General features: G+C 43.9%; 1 long non-coding RNA gene across 1 annotated transcript in view; it reads left to right on the forward strand.

The window, feature by feature from the left end:
- The window catches only part of LOC135745658 (uncharacterized), a 35,649-nt gene that overhangs the window by 1,113 nt on the left and 15,762 nt on the right, over positions 1-18,774 (forward strand). The window lies entirely within an intron of this gene.

Genomic DNA, 18,774 nt, shown 5'->3' on the forward strand with positions numbered 1-18,774 from the left:
CCTGGCTAGGATGCATCCGGAAAAATTACCACGTATGGTCACCCTGATTGCATTTTTAGTAAAGTTCATCTATCTTCACGAAGATCTGCAAAAAATGCATGCCTTAGGTCTGAGTTTCACTTTAAATTAGGGTTGTAATGGTGTGTGATTTCCACGGTATGATAATCGTCTCAGACGGTTTCACGGTTTGCCGGTATTAAACACTTATTATTATTATTATTATTAGCTACAATGACCCTTAAATGAATAAAAAACAGATAGGGGTTTTGGGTTGAACATATGGTTTATTATATCAAACTTTTTTGGAAAAAAATACACTTTCGAAAAAGTAAACTTTTATTATTAATTTTAATTTTATTATTGTAAATAAAATGTTAAAATACTCATTAAATTCTATCAGAGCTGCTCTGGATATATTAATTTGTTCACATTGTCGTCATAGTGAGTGAAATGTATAGTTTTTATTATATGGCCTAAGTATAATCAACTTAAATTGATCTGTAATATAAATCACTTCAATGGGCTTTAGTGCCTTTTTTTGCAGTCACTCTTCGTCCACATTTCTTACAAACTGGATATCCATCTTCAAGGACAACCCCACATTCATTTTACGTATAACCAAAGTATTCCCATACTGTAGATTTTTAACTTTTTTTAGATTTAAACTTTTTTTTGCTGGGGGATAGAATTTGACATTTTCTCTTCTGTACATAAACGTGTGGAGTCTAGCAGTCACGCCGAATGAAGTTGCATGTGCGTAGTAGCGCAGGTGAGATCTGCTTTATTTTTTTCCAAAACCATGTAAAAGCAAATGTTTACGGTATGATAATCGTAAAAGTTAATATCAAGGTATACCCCAATACCGGTATACCGTTACAACCCTACTTTAAATATTAAGTTAAAATCTAATGGGGGACTTCAAGTAAATACTTAGGTGAAGAGGGTTCAGCTGACAAAAAAGTTTTAAAACCCCTGCTGGGCAATTCCATGCAAATGTCAACCTTAGTTTTTACTCATATCTCAGATGTCAATATTTGGTGGTTTAAATACCCATGCAAAGTCTCTGTTAAAGTTTCCATAATTAAGTAAGTGCGCATTTCAAAACTGTCACATCCATAACAGAGAAATGTTTCTTTATCAAAAATGCGCACACAAAAATTAAAAAATATTATTTGTTCTTTTAAGAGTTGGTCCCTCTCCATTTGTTGGGTATTATTGCTTCTGATTTGTGCATTTTAAATCACAGATGTCATATAAAGTATGTTGACTCTAAGACCTTCTAATTTCAGTATGCAACATGCTACTCAAAGTTGTAAAACAGCAGAAGATAATTTTCAAAATGTATGAAGCCTCTCACAGGCAGCAGATGCAGGAAGAGGTGTATTAAACCTTGTTCACACTGTCAGTCCAAATCCGATTTTGGTGCATATCCAATTGTAATTCAATCAAATTTAGAATTTGTGAATGGACAAAAACCACATGAAATCTGTTTTTCTAAAAAGTTTCAGGCTACATCCAGAGGTGGTTTGAAATCCATTTCAGTCTGGCCGCTCTGATCGCATGTAGCTTTTTGGTTACGTCATGCTGTCGCGTCACATAAAACTTAAACACGCCAGACGTCAAGGCAGATTGTCGTGCCAACCCAACGTCATTGTCATAACGTCATTGTGCAGATTATCCGGAAAACGACAGAACGCTACAGGACGCACAGATCGGATCTAAACCGTTGTGATGCACAATGTGGACAGTGAGTCTGTCAAATCAGATATGCACCAATATCAGATGTGGACTGACAGTGTGAACAAGGTCTTAGTCTTGATAAAGAGGCTGCAAATAGCAGGGAACGTGAGCAGAGACTCCCTGGTGTCTGAAACACAGGCCAGATATCCATCAAACTCGTCGCTGGTTTCATGTGTTGTTGGTTTCAAAGAAGCGTAAAAAAATCTTCATTATCAGATGATCTGATGGCCAATTCCTTGGTGTGGTCCAAAGGCTCCAAAATAAAAAACATCAGCGCAATTCAATTGGTTTGTTAAGAGCAAGGGATAATAGAATGAAGTGATCTCTAAAAAGAAGTACTTTTGACTCTAAATAAAATTGTAAGAAGTAAAAACTCCTTTTTTCTTAAAATACAAAAAGTATCTACAAAAAGGATTGATTTTAAATTGTACACAAGTAAAGTAAAAATACCCCAAAATAATACTTAAGTACAGTAATCAAGTAAAATTACTCAAGTAATTTACACCTCTGCCTATTTCATGTGTATTTGGTATAATAAAATGGGATTGAATGGTTTATGGTTAAATTTTCCACATACCGTACTTTTTTGTAGCTCCAGATTTCACTCTCTTCCTGAAATGCACAGATTTGAAAAGCTCTGTGTCCCTGATTGGCCAGCTAATCGGTACGTTGTGATTGGTCTAACGCTTCTTACCATGTTTGAAAGATTCGGTAACAATGCAATGCTTACAGGAGTTAAAGGGATAGTTCACCCAAAAATAATTATTTTTTGGCTATGTCTTTCAATCTTTTTTGGGAAGCAGATTGTGAAAGAAGATTTTGATTTTTTTACTTTTGAAATGCTATTAAGTATTTTTACTCAATATTCCTCTTTAACATCACAGGAGACCTATACAGTGGTGTGTTTCTGTTCTGCAAAGCTTTGGTGCTATACAGAAAGCGATTATTGATTTTGCGAGTATTTTTTTATATTCTGCACTTCAACATGGTTTTTGCTGAGTTCAGCGGGGCCACGAGTGGTAAAAACAGGCTCGCACCTACGCTCCCGCTGCACATCTTTGCATTGCTTACAAGGTCAGTATATACTGTTACTGCCGAAATAAACCCGCACCACTTTCTGCTGCTTCATGTACGATTGGAAACAGATGTAATGAAGTTCAGTGACTCAAGTATCTCGCAGCCTTTTTACATCATATTTCAGACGGTCAATGAGCGCATCAATGAAAGCACATGTTTTGTGATTCTTAATCCTGGCTTTATTTATCAAATGATGCATGTTTTGGTGTGGTTGCCCACCGGCCCTCCCCCTTAAAATCTGTGTGCTGGTGTCACATCATTAAAACTGAAGCCCTCTTTATGGCTGTTTTGCTAAATAATTGGTTCCTCTGCTTCCCCTCGCAGTGGCAGGGGGCCAGCACTCACGCAAGTCGTCTGATGTGTTGGCCAATAATAGTTTCCCCGAGTTACAGCGTTTGGCAAAGATGCTTTGGAGATTTTTTCCTCTGCCAAACCCCCCAGTAATAATAGCGGTTTTAAAACAGCTGCTGTTAGACTACGGCAGGCCTCGGTGTACACAGCGAGAGACAATGAGAGTCTCATCCCGCACATACAATTGGGTGGGGATTCCCTGTCTGTTAAGCTAATGAATAGTGAAGTGCTGGTGGTATGATTGTGTGGTAAACCTCAGGGGTTTTTTAAGCTCATCATCTCTATAGGAACATGTGTTTGACCTCTCTGCACAACCTGTTTGTGTGCTTGCTGTGAGTAAATTGCTTGCACAAATTGTCGAGGGTCACCAAGGGTCACGGTGATATCCAAACATGTGACGACAGTCTTGATGCTGATTTTTGGGGTTTAGGTTGGACTTAGAAAGAGGAACATTTTGAAATGTTATTAAAATTAGGAGTAGAAAATAAGTAATATTGGGGTTTATTCATATTTAATATTTATTTAAATGATTTTTTTATTAAGTATTATATATTTAGGAAGGCATTGTCTTTTTTGTGATGTGTAGCGCTTGATTAATTACTGAGATGAAATTTTCTTTGTCTTTTTGCCACGTAGTAACTACGCATCCTCTTGAGACCTCATTTAAAACACAGAAATAGGCCACATCACCATCCTCTAGCAGAACACCATTAAATCTAACACTGGTGTTTGGCAAAAAATAAATATTTACTTAAAAATAGATAAATAAATTCTAATTAAACTTAGAGCAAAACACTTTTCTTTAAAAATAAATAAAATGAAATACATCTATTGTACATGTTTGCATTTGAAAGCATTATTTAAAGCAATTTTACTTAAAAAAATAAAGTAAATATTTTATCTGTGTGTGTGTATCTTGAGAATCAAACCAGTGACCTTTTAGCAGCTAATGCAATGCTCTCCCACTTAAGCTACAGGTGTATTTCATTTATTAAATACAAATAAAATAAAATTAACTTCTACTATTGTACTATAAACAAACAGTGGCATACAAAACATATTCTACCTCCATAAACTTTGAATCGATCCAGCGTTTTTCTTCTCTAAAATATATTTCTGTCGGTGGACTCGCAGGTCTTGTGAGGGAGGGGTTAACCCCTGGGGGCAGTTATTTTGAGCTTACTCTCACAAAAGCCCAGTGAGAGAGGCAAAGCCGGTGCTGTGTTCAACCACTCCAGACAGATTGGAGTAATTTCCATTGACAAAGCTGTCAAAGAATCTACAGCCTCCTGAGCAGAGATGGATGCTGACCTGGGAGGCGGGGTGGGGGGATGCCAGTCTCCCATGATGCTCTCTGCTACTTTGAATCATATGCTTTAACTTTGTAAATTACACAGGTGAAGCCAGATGAAAAGTGTCCAGGTCCAGAAATCACAATGTATGATTTTTTAACTATTTATGCAGATAAGTATTTGAACACCTGAGAAAATCAATGTTAATATTTGGTACAGTAGCCTTTGTTTGCAATTACAGAGGTCAAACTTTTCCTGTAGTTTTTCACCAGGTTTGCACACACTGCAGGAGGGGTTTTGGCCCACTACTCCACACAGATCTTCTCTAGATCAGTCAGGTCTCTGGCTTGTCACTGAGAAACACAGAGTTTGAGCTCCCTCCAAAGATTCTCTATTGGGTTCAGGTCTGGAGACTGGCTAGGCCACGCCAGAACCTTGATATACTTCTTACAGAGCCACTCCTTGGTTATCCTGGCTGTGTGCTTCGAGTCATTGTCATGTTGGAAGACCCAGCCTCGACCCATCTTCAATGCTTTTACTGAGGGAAGGAGGTTGTTCCCCAAAATCTTGCAGTACATGGCCCCGGTCATCCTCTCATTAATACAGTGCAGTCGCCCTGTCCCATGTGCAGAAAAACACCCCAAAGCATGATGCTACCACCCCCATGCTTCACAGTAGGGATGGTGTTCTTGCGATGTTACTCTTCTTACTTCTTTCTCCAAACACGTTTAGTGCAATTATGACCAAAAAGTTATATTTTGGTGTCATCTGACCACATGACTTTCTCCCATGAGTCCTCTCATCCAAATGGTCATTGGGAAACTTAAGACGGGCCTGGACATGTGCTGGTTTAAACAGGGGAACCTTCCGTGCCATGCATGATTTCAAACCATGGTCTTTGAGGGTCAGAATTCTAGCTGATAGACAGGTGTTCAAATACTAATTTGCAACTGTATCATACAAATAAAAATCTGATTTCTGGATTATTATTTTTTTATTATATCTCTTATAGTGGACATGCACCTAAGATGACAATTTCAGACCCCTCCATGATTTCTAAGTGGGAGAACTTGCAAAATAACAGGGTGTTCAAATACTTATTTTCCTCACTGCATATATATATAGCCTGGTCTCTTTGTTAATACATAGTATTAATACATAACTTTCAAAAACATATTTTTTGTATGTTTAAATAGATGCTGAAGTATAAAATTTAGATGTATTTGCAACATCGTAATATTATTACGGTTTACAGCTACAAAATGTAAAAAGTTTAGAAAATCTTTTGCTGTGTAATTTCCCTTTAATTATTTAATCAATAATGTTACCACCCTACTCCAAATCTTACCCTTAACCCCCAAAAATATTTTTTCTTTTATATTATATAATGAATAGAAATGTGTAGGAATTTTTTGTATCAATGGTAGCAATATAGCATTTAAAATATATTTTAAGCTGCTAATACAGTCCTACCCAAACAGTTTTTTAAAATTATTTACTGTTAAAAATCAAAAGCATAACAGACAGTGTCATTTGTGAATTTTTAAAGCAGTACCAAAAGTAGTTAAAATCACGATGTGCTGCACCCGCGGTCCTCTCTGGAGTGAAGTAAAGAGAAGTATTAAAGTTATCAATCCACAATATCGTTAATCCAGCTTCTGTGAAGGCGCGCATTTCACATTTCATACGTACATCGACTAAAAAGATGGGAATGTCGCAAATCTGGGACACAGCACGCAAGAGCCAATGAGCGCTTGACGTGTCCTAAATATTTACATTTGAACTTGCAAGATTTGACATTTACTTTGCAGCTGAGAACTGGAATCAAGATAGCTGGCACTCTTACCCAATTTATAAAAAAACTAAAGCCAAAACTAATTTTATAAATTTTAAACTCTGTGTTTGTTTTGATCATAGTTCTTGATCTTTCACAAACTTCCTTTGCAAAAATGCAATTATTTTAGCTTTTTTATTTGAGGTTATATTTTTATAGAAGAACATTTTCCTGAAATGCATTTTGTTAAAACTTTTGTGATGTGCTGGCAGGCAACTTTAAAAAAAAAAGGCTGGCAGGGAATGAGTTGAGATGTGGAATACAGCGAATTCATATAAATTTATGTTGTACTTTGGTGTAATTATTGTTGCATAGGAGAAAACGCCTTTGTGTGTCATTGGAAACAAACTAAATATTACAAAGTGGTTAAATGATTACAGAAATGTTATTCATTTTAAAGTGTAGTCTTGTTAAATATTATGCAATTCTCTGAAAGTAATTTGGTAAATAAGTAAACAGTCTTAACTAAGTCAGAAAATATGACTGAAAACACGTCATTATTATTATTAAGAAATGCCAATGCTCGATACTTTAATAATTATGAATAGGAATACGTACAAATCTGTACATCTTTAAAGCTGTTAATACGTAAATAATTAACATATTAGTCCTGTCAACGTGTCAATATTATGTTTCAGTGTGTATGAAAACTTAAGTAAATGTATGTATAATGAACACAATTTAAAAAAAACGCACAGGTATTCTCATGAGATCACATTGGCTACAGTATCGATAGAGGTGGTCTGATTCCCTGGCAGGCATTTCTGGTATTTCACAATCCATTTATTATTATAAATAATATAAACCACCAATCACACACTCTCTGAAAAAGAGGTACAAAAGCTGTCACTGAGACAGTGCCCTTTAAAAGGTCCTACCATTTACAATATAGATACAGGCATGTATATATTTATTTTGTACCAATATGTAGATGTACTAATATGCACTCTTTAGGTACAACCCAATGACAGCGCTTGTGGTTCAGTGACAAAAAACATTTGGCAAGATGAGAAATTCTAAAATCTTTAAAAACAATTTTTTTAAAGCATGCATCAAGTTTATTTCAATGCACATAGTGCATTTATGTTAATTTTATGCAATAAAAAATTTGCACCATTTTTATGAAAGTTAAAACTGATTGTAAAATGGTATAATGGCCAATTGCGCCAAGAAATAAGAAATATAAAGTTTATCCACCTTGATGGAATGTAAGCGTAATCTTAAAAAATATATTTTTAAAATATAATTTATTAGTTATTTCTAAATGTAAACTTTAATGCATTTTTGTAATATTTGTCCTGCTGACAACTGTTCTGTTTTCTAAATAATCTTTGACAAATGATGAAAAAAAATGTATATAAAAAATCATATTACACTAAACTAGATGATTATATTTTATTCCACATTTTTCACTTAAAAAACATAGACCGGTTACACCACATTGACATTTTTGCAATTATCCCCCAAATATTCTTTCAAAATGAAATAAAACCAGACATTTTACACTTGGTCCTCAAAAAAAGAGAATGTATGCAAGTAATTAATTTTAAAATTTTAACCCTTTTACATTTAATTGAACCATACAGACACAAAATAATTAATGTCACGTCATTGACCCCTGTATCCCTTTTTCTGAGAGTGCACGGCCATACGTCACTCCAAACCAACCAAGTGATTCTATAATGCAATATGGGCATGTTTGTGGTATCTGTTGTTGAGACTGGAGCACATGGCCACCGTCAGGAACGCATGCGGTATTTGTTACTTTCTTCTCAGTATCGATGAACCAAAGGATGAAATCCATATGTCCTTGTACCCTTACTGTAAAATGCAACCTGAGATACTGACCATATAAATTCTTTATGCTTCTGCCTTGAGGGTCTGGGGTGAGACGATGAAAAGATGCAGGTGGAGAGGGGGCTGAATGTTGCTGAAGCAGCACGCCTCCTGCTGCAGGTGTGGGATTGTGGCGTCCGGTCCCTTGGGCACAGAGCTCTGGGCCTGTCACCTCTGTTCACTCTGCTCAAATCAAAACCTCCCTCGACCCACTCGCTGCATGTCACCTGTCCGGAAGGGTATGCAAGGTGACTTTGTCTCCATGATTCAGGATTGACAGCTGGAGTTCTTATTTTGAAAGTCTTCTTTCTTTTGTGCAGGCTTCAACCACAGGGCTTGTTGCACATAGGGGGTGGAAGGCAACAGGCTGAGATCCTCTTTCAGTAATAATGAATAACCACAGCGGCCCCTCTGTCAGACCCTGTGTTGGGAATATGTGTCTGTTATGTTTTAGATGCCTGAAGGGATGTGACAGTGACACGGGTGTTGATCATATTCCATTAATAAATGTTTGACAGAAGGATTTTAAAGGGTTAGTTCACACAAAAATGTCAATGTTTACTCACCATTTCTCATAGTGGTCAAAATCAATGTGACTTATTGCACAATATGTCAGCCGTGCAGTAGAAACGTGTGGATAAGACGGATATTTTAGCCAGGATTTGCTGAAAATCTCTACTCTCCTGTTTATAGTACTACTATTGTGTTTTAAACTTACACTGTCCCAAAAAAAGGTCAAAAATGGTCCCAAGCTCTCTTTAGGGCCGTATCCTTTTAGATATTTTGATATGAATACATATTGTGCCAATATGTACCATCCCCAGAGGTACTATTATGCACTCTCTGGTACCATTATGTACCTCTGAGGTTCTAATATGAACTTTTGGGGTACAAAGGTGTACTTTTGAAAAGGTACTGCCCCATTTACAGCTAGCGTCCATCTTTATTCTGACAGATAATGCTATATACCTTGGAGTAGGCCTACCATATAGACGCTATCAGCAATGACAAAATAAACAAACGGCTTTCGTGGAACAGATGCAACTTCCAGTAAACTCAGCTAGGAATAAATAACAACAATGTCATTTTAAAGTAGTTTATTTAAGCAAAATACACAACACATAGATTACCTTGGAAACCAAAACATTTGTTATTTTCCACGAGATATATGTTCAAGAGTTCAGTTTAACAACCAGTCAGACCATTAAACAAACACAAACCGGTAGTAAAGTTTCGACCAGATGCGTATCTCGTCACCGCACATGCGTCCGATGAAACCGTCTATACTTCAAACTTTAAAGGGGTCATATGAGTTATATAAGCTATAGCGGAAGATTTTCTTTTTCCGGGTGGATCATCAAGACTATTGGTCATCCCAGTTGTCAATCATTCTGATGATATGTTGACGTAAGGCCGTCGTACGTGCTCGTCCCTAGGTTCGCTTTCTACACATGCGCACTTTCAGGTCTATATGTGTGGTGGGCTACGGTTTCAACCATTCATTGAAGCTCGCGTTCTCACCGTGTTTTTTCAAAATGTCTGAAGGTCACAAGAGAAAAAGTGTCTACGAATTGTATGACAAGAAGAGAAAGGCGTCTGAAGAAAGAAACAAGACCAGAGTGTTTTGGGGAGACACACTTTTCTTTTCAAAAATTCGGAAAATCTTCCTCTATACTTTTAAGATGTAAAAGTCTTTGGTGTGTATAACTGTGGGTTCACACCAGCCGCGTTTGAGGCGTCAAATTTGCATCTACTTTCCCGCTCTAACATTTTGAGTTTACTCGTTTCATTTGCGTGTGAAAGCCGCACGTTAAATTCTAGTCATCGAGACATTCACGCGGAAATTCGCGTCATGGGAGGGGCTTCTGCGACTCCGCTTGCTTCCTGTAATCATGTCACTACTAAAGCAAGCTCATGATTGGTTAACGCAGCATGTTTTTCCGCCAACGTTCAAATTTTTAAACTCTAGACGCACAAATGAGATATAATCGCTTCTACAGCGCTGCGATAAACCCTCATTCGCGCCGCAAGACCTCCAGACGCACATCAACGCGTCTTCACATTGACTTAACATTGAAATCACGCGAGCTTGACGCCTCTACCGCGGCTGGTGTGAACTAGGGGTGGCACGGTCCATGAAAAAAATCCGAACCGTTCGGTTCGCTTGTCTCGGTTCGGAGCACGTGTGTACCGCACGGTTCAACGGTTCATGGCATGCGCAATGTAGTCTCATGCCCTGTATGTGACCTCCGATAGCGTGTTTCCCTTTCGAGCGAAAGAAGAGGTGACTGGTTTGGAGTGTAAGTACTGCAGGTTATGTTACGTGTAGAAATGGCAAGTGGGAGAGAAAAGGAAGTCTGCCCGCAGTTGGAGGATGCGCCAGCGTCGTATAAGTTTGGTGTGTGGAAACATATTTTTATTTCATGTTACCTATGATGACAGCGGAAATAAAACAATAGATAGAACTGCAGTCTATGGGTTGAATGTGTTCGAACAGCCACAGGAGATCACCTTCTCTCCGACCATTTATCTAATCTGAGGTACTGACAACAATGTTTTACATCTTTTCGTATTCAGCGCTATTTTTAGCCTTTCATTGATAAAATTAAAGCGTCTGGTTTCATTTTGCTAGCGTGTGAAAGTTGCGCAATCTTATTTCAGAAATTGCCCCTCAAAGTAATCAGGACAGAAGTGGTCAAAAGTGGACAAAAGAGACGGATTTAAATATTACAGGTGCAAAGGTTATGTTTCTCTCTCGTCCACATAAACTCTCTGCAGTATTAAAGCAGCCTCTCAGTGATAAATCTAAGAGCTACACTGAAGTTGGCATTTTAATAAATGCAAGTTATCTTTGTGTGCTAAAAATGCACATAAAGTTAATGTAGATGGCAATACACATTCTCTTTTGCCAAATAAATGAAAAGCATGTTGAAATCATCAATGTCTTCCCTCTTGCTCTATCAAAATCTCACCTGGCTTTCCTCAGAGATGGTCCAATGTGCTTAAAGTCAAATTCAGTTTGTGCATGATTACATGATATTACATTTTTTTAATACTGTATCCTAAATTATGGATAATTAATACATTAATAAGATAATACATTTCTGGAGTGTTAAAAATGTAAAGAAAAAATAACAACAAGAACCGTACTGAACCGAGAACCGTGACCATAGAACCGTGATACGAACCGAACCGAGGGTTTTGTGAACCGTGCCACCCCTAGTGTGAACGCAGCATAAGAGTGCGTGTGTAAAGTTTTAGCTAAAATAATATATAAATAATTTATTATTGGATAAGCAAAAATCTGCCGTTTTTGGGTGTGTCCCTTAAAATGCAAATGAGCTAATGAAATGCAAACACTGATCACCATAATGGTGTTTTTTTTTTATTGAAACTCTTTTTACTTTTTACTATTCTCTCTCTCTTTCTTTCACTCTGCACTAAATGGCAGTGATGTGGTTTGTGCAGATTAAGGACTTGCTACCTACGTCACAAAACAACCGAAATCTGAATGACCTAATGGTTTACCAAAACAAAGTTACTAGGTTGTTCCCTTTCAGTCGGTCACTACGACGTCACGTCGTGACCGACGAATTGGGAACTCGCTTAGAGAGACCAATCTGCTTCGAATACTACTAAAACGCCAATGAACTTGGCATTGAGATATTTGCATAATGCTGGCGCCGCCCCGCCAGGTGCGTATATAAGCAGCAGGTGCAAATAGGGAAATTAGCTTTTTATCGCTTCGAAAGCCGGCAGTATCTGCTACTGAGAAGCTACTTTACTCTGGTGGGATTCGATTGCTGAAGTTGGTTGGACTAGCAGTACCACAGCGGACGCTTCGCTTAATTCCACGGCTCTACACCTGTTTGTTGTTTTGAGTTTAGTGTGTGCGTTGCCTTCCCTGTGCGCATCATCAACTGAGCATCTGAGTGAATTTCCCTAAAAGAGTGATACGAGAGAGCTTTGTGCCTTGTTAAAGGCAGCCACTCTCTCGTATATCCGGACATCAGCGTCCTTTTCAGGATGGCTTTTCGTCCGTGCGATCTTGGGTGCGGCAAATACATGGGTCCGAAGGACGGTCACGAGCGTTGTCTTTCGTGTTTGGGCATCGAGCACGCAGAGGCAGCGTTCGCTGGGGGTAAGTGTTCTCACTGCGAGAACATGTCCCTTGTGGATTTGCGCAGACGGTTGTCTTTCCTCCTGGAAAAACGCAACCCTCATCATGCGAGTGCTGAACGCCGCCATGGTGCGGCTGTGAAGCTCTCAAAGGACGATCTGCGCATCACTGTGCTGAGCCGAGCGGGGGATTCGTCCTCAGGCTCTCAGCCTCCTCATCCACAGCCGGTTGATGTGCCGATGGAGACTTCAGCGTCGTGTTCTACGATGTCTCTAGAATCCATCGTGCCGCCCTCCGGGTCCACCGACGCCGCAGCATCCGAGGGTGGGCCTCCTCCCCCTGACGTGGACCCCGACGCCCTTCCTCCCTCTGGTCGGGTTGGGACGCCGGAGTTCGATCCAGAGATGGTGGCCGTGCTCGCTCGAGCGGCGGAGACCGTAGGGTTAGAGTGGGTGCCCCCCTCAGCCCGAACCGTCCCGCCTGGATGATTGGTTCTTTGGAGCTGCCCGGGTGTCACAACACTCTCCACCGGTGACTTTCTTCCCCGAGGTGCACGAGGAGCTGACTAGAACCTGGAAGTCGCCGTTTTCCACGAGATTACGGCCGTTTCAGCCCTCCCCCCTCACCTCCCTCACCAGCGGAGCCGCTAAGGGTTACACGGGGATCCCTCCCGTGGAGCGTGCTGTCGCGATGCAGCTGTGTCCGGCTCACGCTCCCTCTTGGAAGGACCGCCCAACCCTCCCCTCTCGTGCCTGCAGACAGTCCTCCGGTTTAACGGGCGCTGCCCACCAGGCATGTGGAGAGGCGGCTTCAGCCCTGCACGCTATGGCGTTGCTGCAGGTTCACCAAGCGAAGGCCTTGAGGGATCTGCACGAGGGAGGACACGACTCGCCTGTCCTTTCGGAGCTCCGGGCTGCCACTGACCTGGCTCTTCGCGCTACGAAGGTGACAGCGCAGGCGATTGGTCGTGCCATGTCCACGATGGTGGTCCAGGAACGCCACTTATGGCTATGTCTGGCGGACATGTCGGATGCGGAGAAGAACAAGTTCTTGGACGCTCCAGTGTCGCAGGCTGGCCTCTTCGGTGAGTCGGTGGAGTCCTTCGCCCAGCAGTTGTCCGCCGCCCAGAAGCAGACGGAGGCGATCGCTCAGATCATGCCCCGGCGCAAGCGACCTGCATCTCGCCCTCCAGCGCCGGCGGGCCCGTCTGCTCCTCGCCGAGGGCGCCCTGCGGCGGCTGCCTCCACCCCCCCCACTAGAACATCTTCCAGGCCACGGAGGGGGAACAGCCGTCGGCAGCCCGCCCCGCCCGCCCCACCCGCTTCCCGTGGTAAACGGAAATCGAAGCGGCCCTGAGACGGGCGACCTGGAATCGGATGGGATCACTCTTCGGGAGACGGTGACGGCACCGCTCCCTCCACCGGTAGAGGGCCGGATGGAGAATCCTTGGTTTCGTTTTGTTTCTGTTCCGCCGGCTTCTCAGCCGGCACCCACAAAACCACAAAAAGAGTGCATTCCTATTCCTTCTCCAGGTCTTCAGAGGATCGAGAGAGATGTGAGCGGGCATTCACATGCTCTTCCTCCCTCTCCTCTATCGCCAGCGGGTGTTCTGAGGAGTTCCAGCTCTCCGCTGAGGAGACGGGACCACCAGCACCCTCATCGGAGTCTGTGCTCTCCGCTGAGGAGACCAGACGACCGTCACCCTCAGCGGGCTCAGGTCAGTGTCACACACACACATACTGTAGATACTTATGCTGTCTCAGCAGACGTACCGGCAGTACCACCTGTCCCGCTCCGCCGCCCCCCCGCGGGTACCCCGGTAGTGCCGTTAATTCCCCTCGTACGGTCCCTGGGGGCTTGGCTTCAGCTTCCCAGCCCGTCTCGTTGGGTTTTACGCACTGTCCGCCTCGGTTACGAAATACAATTCAGCCGGCACACACCCAAATTCTCGGGCATTCGTTTCACCACGGTGAAAGCGTCCGATGCACATGTACTGCGTGCAGAGGTCGAAGTCCTGCTGGCGAAGGACGCGATCGAGCCGGTCCCTCCAACCGAGATGAGATCGGGCTTCTACAGCCCGTATTTTATAGTACCCAAAAAAGGCGGGGGGTTGCGACCGATCTTGGATTTGCGCGTTCTGAACAAATCTCTGCAGAGGAGGTCTTTCAGGATGATAACACCGAAGCAAATATTCAATTCAATTCGCCCCCAAGATTGGTTTGCGGCTATAGACCTGAAAGAGGCGTACTTTCATGTGTCCATTCTCCCTCGTCACAGACCGTTTCTCCGGTTTGCATTCGAGGGACGGGCATACCAGTACAAAGTTTTACCGTTCGGGCTATCCCTCTCTCCCCGTGTGTTCACGAAAGTAGTGGAGGCGGCGTTAAAACCCCTCAGAGAGAGCGGTGTTCGCATTTGGCTTACCTCGACGATTGGCTTATAATAGCGCATTCTCGACGGACGCTTTGCGAACACAGAGATTTAACGCTTCGGCATCTCGCCCGTTTGGGTCTTCGGGTCAACTGGGAAAAGAGCAAACTCTGCCCCACGCAGAGGATCTCTTTTCTCGGGATGGAACTGGACTCGATCGATTTATCGGCGCGTTTGACAGAAGAGCGCGTCCAGTCAATTCTGACTTGCCTCGGTTCATTTCGAGGGAAGAATGCGGTCCCGCTGAAACAATTTCAAAAGCTCCTGGGGCATATGGCAGCAGCAGCGGCCGTGACACCGCTCGGGCTGCTCCATATGAGACCGCTTCAGCGTTGGCTTCACGATCGAGTCCCGAGGAGAGCGTGGCGCGCCGGCATCCATCGTGTAACCATTACACCTGCGTGTCGCCTAACATTCCCCCCGTGGTCGGACCCCGCGTTTCTCAGGTCCGGTGTGTCCATAAGACAGATCGCTCGGCATGCTGTTGTACATACAGATGCGTCCGACACGGGCTGGGGTGCCACGTACGACGAGCTTACAGCTTCAGGGGTGTGGACAGCACCCCAGTTGCACTGGCATATCAATTGCCGAGAGTTGTGGGCAGTATATCTGGGACTTGTACGCTTCGCTACGGAGCTGCGAGGGAAGGATGTACTAGTACGCACCGACAACACTGCGACCGTTGCGTATATCAACCGTCAAGGCGGTTTGCGCTCCCGTCACCTGTCGCATCTCGCTCGTCATCTCCTCCTTTGGAGTCAGAAGCATCTGAGGTCCCTTCGTGCCATTCACATTCCGGGCTCGCTCAATACAGCAGCGGACGCGCTTTCTCGAGCTGCGCGCCCCGGCGAATGGCGACTCCACCCCCAGACGGTCCAGCTAATTTGGAAGAAGTTCGGTCGTGCGCAGATAGACCTGTTTGCGTCGCCGGACGATACCCACTGTCGCCTATTTTATTCACTAACCGAGGGCAGCCTCGGTGTGGACGCATTGGCACACAGCTGGCCTCGGGGGATGCGCAAATACGCATTCCCCCCAGTGAGCTTAATCGCACAGACACTGTGCAAAGTCAGGCAGGACGAGGAGAGCCTTTTACTGATCGCCCCATATTGGACGAGCAAGAATTGGTTTCCAGAGTTAATGCTCCTCGCGACAGCCCCTCCCTGGCGGATTCCCCTGAGGAAGGACCTTCTTTCTCAAGGAGGGGGCACATTATGGCACCCGCGCCCCGACCTGTGGGATCTGCATGTGTGGTCGTTGAGCGCGCGCAAGGTTTAGGTGATTTACCGCAAGCGGTATCTAACACAATCAACGCGGCACGAGCTCCGTCCACGAGACGGGCTTACGCGTTTAAATGGAACCTTTTCGTCACCTGGTGCTCTTCGCAACGCGAGGACCTCAGAGAATGCCCTATTAACATCGTGCTTTTATATCTTCAACATAGGTTAGACGGTAGGCTGTCACCCTCCACCATTAAAGTTGATATCGCTGCTATTTCTGCTCATCACTCACTTATCAACGGCAGATCAGTTGGCCAGCATGATTTGGTTATTAGATTTTTAAGAGGCGCTCGTAGGCTAAACCCCTCGCGCCCTCCTTCTATTCCTCCCTGGGACCTGTCCATGGTGCTGAAAGCCCTTCAGGCCCCCCCGTTCGAGCCTTTGCAGTCTGCGAGTCTGAAGCTTTTATCAATGAAAGCTCTGACCCTGCTAGCATTGGCCTCAGTGAAGAGAGTAGGGGATTTACATGCATTCTCTGTTGACGATTCGTGCCTTCAGTTTGGTTCTGCTGCCTCGAGCGTAACATTGAGGCCCAGACCAGGCTACGTGCCCAAAGTTCCCACTACTCCTTTCAGAGATCAAGTGGTGAGCTTGCAAGCGCTGCCTCCGGAGGACGCAGACCCAACCATGGCTTTGTTGTGCCCCGTACGCGCACTGCGACTCTACGTGGTTCGCACGCAAAGCCTCAGGACCTCAGACCAGCTCTTTGTTTGTTATGGTGGCCAGCAGAAAGGGAAAGCTGTCACTAAGCAGAGGATGTCTCATTGGATAGTTGATACTATCGCCCTGGCTTATAATCTTCAGGGTATTCCTTGCCCCTTTAATTTGAGAGCGCACTCCACACGGAGCGTTGCCTCATCTTGGGCTCTAGCTCGTGGTTCCTCGCTAACAGACATCTGTAGAGCTGCTGGTTGGGCGACACCTACTGTAATACGTTCATTAGATTTTACAGTGTTCGTATCGAGCCTGTATCCTCTCGTGTTCTTTCCTCACCAGGGGGAGCACGGAGAACAGTCTCGCAGGTCGGCTTGCAGCCTCCAACTGATGCTTCATAACTGTGTCAGTATGGAAGGCCTTCAGAACAAAAATGCGTAATGGTTTGAATTGTTCTTCCTCCGCTGCCTTGGCAGCCTTTGTTGCGGAGCATTGGCTGTCAGCCTTTCACTAGCTGTATCCTCGCGAACCTACGTGTCTGGCTCGGGCTCCACATTGTGTCCCACCGAGTTCCTTTGTGAGTATTTTTCCGTGGGGTTAATCCTACCAGCCCACGTTTCCCTTAGCAGAGCACTGCTTTGCTTACACAGCCACGGCTGTCTTTATTCCTCAACTACGGTTGACTTTCGCCCACCATTAGCCCTTAAGACGGGTGGTGGCTTCCGCAGCGTTCCTATCCCGCTCAGGTAGGGCGCTTCCCAGTCGCTGGCACTTCTGTGGGGTTAAAGGAACATCTAGTGCCCGGCCTTCTGCCTTAAAACCTACCTCCTCCTCCTTAAGTGGAACCGGAGGGCTTTTTACGCAGTCACTGGAAGAGGTCAGCCCCTAGTGGCATTTTGATAGGGATTCCCAATTCGTCGGTCACGACGTGACGTCGTAGTGACCGACTGAAAGGGAACGTCTCGGTTACGGATGTAACCCTCGTTCCCTGAAGGAGGGAACGGAGACGTCACGTCCCGTCGCCACAGGTGCTGCCACCTGCTGTTACGGCCGGTCACACTTTCCGGCTTTCTCAGCGAAAAAGAAGCTAATTTCCCTATTTGCACCTGCTGCTTATATACGCACCTGGCGGGGCAGCGCCAGCATTATGCAAATATCTCAATGCCAAGTTCATTGGCGTTTTAGTAGTATTCGAAGCAGATTGGTCTCTCTAAGCGAGTTCCCAATTCGTCGGTCACGACGTGACGTCTCCGTTCCCTCCTTCAGGGAACGAGGGTTACATCCGTAACCGAGACGTTCTTTTGTACATTTTCTAGTTTGATAGAAGCACTGGGGACCCATTTTTAGCATATATTTAAGTAAACATGCTATGACCCCTTTAAAGAATACAGAGTATAACCATAGTAAAACATTGCATTGCAAACCTGCATGGTATTTTTTTTATTAGTGATGCGCACAGGCTCTACTGAGACTGAATATGCCTTCTAGCCACAATTTTTTTGCTAAATAACAAATTATAAAGTTGAAGATTGCCATCTTTGTAGTGATATTTGTGTGATCCCTAAGAAGAAAAGTAACTCTCCGCAGGAGGGTTTTCAGACTAGCTGAGCTACTTAAACTAAAAACTAATGAATCTAAACCTTCTTGCAGAATGCAAAGAAGTAAATATATAAATAACAGGCATTGGAGAAAGAGTGAGACAGAAAAGATGTTTGTATTTTGGTCCCCCGGGGCCTTCACGTGATGCTGCGTTTCCATGCCATACTGAGATAAAATGAGAGTAACGAGATATCAAACTAAGCCGTCCACCTGCCTGGTTCTCCGCTCTCTTTATCCTCGGCCAATCCGCTCAGCAGCACGGCACCTGCTTTGGGCACTTATCAATATCAAACCCCACAGCGTTTCTACAGTAACACAACATGCGCCACACTGACCGACACTTTTGGCATTTCACGTCCGTGTTGAATTTATTTCGCCACCGGTTCTCCAGCCCTCCCGCGTGTTCTGAAAAGTTGCCCCCGCGTGTCAGCTTGAACGTGTAGGTGGTGTGAGATAGATCTGTCTGGGAGTCTCACGTTGACTCATATTGACATCTGCCACCGTGTCGTGTCGAGTCTTCACGAGCGGGCCAGGCTAGCACTCGAGGCTTTCATGCAACGC

The sequence above is a fragment of the Paramisgurnus dabryanus genome, chromosome 16, assembly GCF_030506205.2.
Source record: "Paramisgurnus dabryanus chromosome 16, PD_genome_1.1, whole genome shotgun sequence".
NCBI lineage: Eukaryota > Metazoa > Chordata > Actinopteri > Cypriniformes > Cobitidae > Paramisgurnus > Paramisgurnus dabryanus.